The sequence below is a fragment of the Muscardinus avellanarius genome (assembly GCF_963383645.1).
Source record: "Muscardinus avellanarius genome assembly, chromosome: 3".
Lineage (NCBI taxonomy): Eukaryota > Metazoa > Chordata > Mammalia > Rodentia > Gliridae > Muscardinus > Muscardinus avellanarius.
The window spans coordinates 103,852,201-103,855,467 of NC_137788.1; the positions used below are offsets into that span (position 1 = coordinate 103,852,201).

The 3,267-nt window shown below is 44.4% G+C and overlaps 1 pseudogene across 1 annotated transcript; it reads left to right on the top strand.

The window, feature by feature from the left end:
- Positions 1 to 1,077: 1,077 nt before the first annotated feature.
- LOC308259566 (large ribosomal subunit protein uL24-like) lies at positions 1,078 to 1,987 on the top strand (annotated as a pseudogene). Its single transcript has 2 exons — positions 1,078 to 1,287; positions 1,713 to 1,987. The product of its transcript is annotated as a large ribosomal subunit protein uL24-like (transcript).
- Positions 1,988 to 3,267: the final 1,280 nt, after the last annotated feature.

Below are 3,267 nucleotides of genomic sequence, written 5' to 3' on the forward strand. Positions count from 1 at the left end.
TATTTGGGGATTTTTTTGTAATTGGCCTTGTTACCAAAAAGATACTTGAGACGTGTTATTAATGGTCCCTGAGAGCCTTATGCATTTCATATACTACCACTGAGCTGCACCCAAACCCATATGTATGTACTTCTTTTTTGGGGGTGGTACTGAAGGTGGAACCCAGAAGTATTCTACCTCCCAATTGCGACATCCCCAGCCCAATTTTTTATTCTTTATTTTGAAACGGTCTCACCAAGTTGTAAAGGGCCTCAGTAAATAGCTGAGGCTGTCCGTGAACTATGATCCTTATCTCAGCCTCCCAAATGCTGGGATTACAAGCATGTGCCACCATGTACTTTTTAATATATTTATAATCACATGACAAATACTTCAATGAAAATAAATGCAAACTATGTATAACAAAATGTATCTTAGAAACACATTGAGTTAAGCCGGGTGTACTGGCGCTCGCTTGTAATCCCAGTACTTGGGAGGCTGAGACAGGAGGATCACAGTTTGCAGACAGTCTGCTACTTAGTGAGGCCCTCTGCAACTCAGCGAGACCCTGTTTCAACATAAAGAACAAAATATAGGGCTGAGGGTGTAGCTTGGAGGTAGAATGCCCCAGTACCAAAACAAAAACACACACACACACAAAAATTATGCTCATATTATCAGTAGGTTTTTTTTTTGGCCTGGGGCATTTTACCTCCGAGCTACACCCCCAGTCCTATTTTTTTATTCTTTATTTCAAAACAGGGTCTCACTGAGTTGCAAAGGGCTTCGCTAAGTAGCTGAGGCTGTCTGCAAACCAAGATCCTCTGGTTTCTGCCTCCTGAATGCTGAGATTATAAGTGTGCGCCACCACACCTGGCCTATCAGTGGATATTCTTAATCACAGGCAGTTCAGGTCAATTTTAACAAAAATAATTATTTTAGTAAAAGTAATTCTCGCCGGATGTGGTAGAACATGCTTGTAATCCCAGGATTTGGGAGGCAAGACGGGAGGATCACAGTTTGCAGACAGCCTTAGCTATTTAGCGAGGCCCTTCACAACTCAGTGAGATCCTGTTTCAAAAATAACGCCTGCTCTTCCTTTTTGCTTCCATCACTGAAGCAGCAGGGGCCAAATGAAGTTCAATCTCTTTGTGACCTCTGACTGAAGCAAGAACCATAAAAGGCATTTCAATGCGCCTTCCCACATTCGCAGGAAGATTATGTCTTCTCCTCTTTCCAAAGAGCTGAGACAGAAGAACAATGTTGGATCTATGTCCATCCTTTCTAGGATGATGAAAGCCGGGCGTGGTGGCGCGCTTGTAATCCCAGCATTCGGGGAGGCTGAGACTGAAGGATCGCGGTTCGCAGACAGCCTTAGTGAGGCCCTCTGCAACTCAGTGAGACCCTGTTTCAAAATTAAGAATAAAATTTAGCCGGGCGTGGTGGCGCACCCTTGTAATCCCCGCGCTTGGGAGGCTGAGACAGGAGGATCACACAGGTTCAAAGCCAGCCTCAGCTACTTAGTGAGGCTCTCAGCAACTTAGTGAGACCCTGTTTCCAAATAAAATATAAAATAGGTCTGGGACTATAGCCCGGAGGTAGAAAGCCTCTGGGTTTCACTTCAGTACCACCAAAAAAAAAAAATTTAGGGCAGGGGGTGTAACTCAGAGGTCGAATGCCCCTGGGTTCCACCCCCCCACCCACACCCACACACACAAAAAAGGATGATGCAGTACAGGTCGTACAAGGACACTACAAAGGTCAGCAGACTGGCAAGGTAGTGCAGGTTTACAGGAAGAAGTATGTCGTTTACATTGAACGGGTGCAGCAGGAAAGGGCCAGTGGCACAACTGTACATGTGGACCTTCCCCCCAGCAAGGTGGTTATCACCAGGCTAAAACTGGACAAAGATCGCAAAAAGATCCTGGAACAGAAGGCCAAATCTCACCAAGTAGGAAAGGAAAAGGGCAAATACAAGGAAGAAACAATTGAGAAGATGCAGGAATAAAGTAATCTCATTTACAACTTTTCATTTAAGACCAATAAAATGCCTAGCGTGGTGGTGCATGCTTGTAATCCCCGTGCTTGGGAGGCAGAGACAAGAGGATTGTGCAAGGCTCGAAGCCAGCCCTGCTGGCTTAAGAGACCCTGTTTCCAAATAAAAAAGTATAAAAAGTAGGTCTGCAAGTGTAGCCCGGACGTAGAAGGGTTTCCAGGAACCCCAGTACCACCAAAAAAACAAAACAAAAAAACACAACCAAAACCCAATAAAATAAAAATGAAAAAAATAAAAAGAGTAAAAAAATAGGACTGAGGGTGTAGTTCAAAGGTACAATGCCCACACACACACACACACACACACACACACACACACCAGTTCTCAAGCTGGGCGTGTAGCACACGCTTGTAATCCCAGTACTTGGGAGCTGAGACAGGAAGACTGAAGGTTGGAGGACAGCCTCAGCAAGCAGTAAGACTCTCACCAAACTACTGAGACCCTGTTTCAAAATTTAATAATTGGGTTGAGGGTATAGCTCGGGGGGGGGGGTGGTAGTGGTGGTAAAATGTCCCTGGGTATCAATCCCCAGGTATAACAACAACAACAAAAAGTTACAGTCTCTAATGATTTCAAAGAATTGCTGCAGTAAAGACCCCAGTTTCCACTGCTGGGCAGACACTGTAGCTTACACCAGACTGTTCACACTGCAAACTGAGTACTGTCACTATAAAAACAACAACTCACTTTTCCTGCTCTTCCGTGGGGCTGAATGTAACAGTCAGTGTTGTTGATCATTTTCCAAGGATTCTGCATGATTCCCTGCTTCACTGTAGCAGTAGCTTTAAAGTTTAAGGCAGGCTTGGTGTGGTGGCCCACGCTTTAATCTCAGTATTTAGGAGGCTGAGACAGGAGGATTGCAAGTTCTCAGCCAGCCTCAGGTATTAGTGAAGCCCTATGCAACTGAGTGAGACCCTATTTCTTTTTTTTTTTTTTGGTGGTACTGGGCATGGAAACCAGAGGCCTTCTACCTCTGGGCTACACTCTCAGACCTAATTTATATTTTTATTTGGAAGCATGGTCTCTTAAACCAGCTTAGGCTGGCTTGAAACTGCGCGATCCTCCTGTCTTAGCCTCCCAAGCGTGGGGATTATAAATGGGGATTACAAGCATGTGCCACCATGCCCGGCATGAGACCCTATTTCAAAATAATAGTACTACACTGTTTCAATTATTGTAGCTTTATATGGTTTGAAATCAGAAAATATATATCTTCTAGCTTTGTTCTTTTT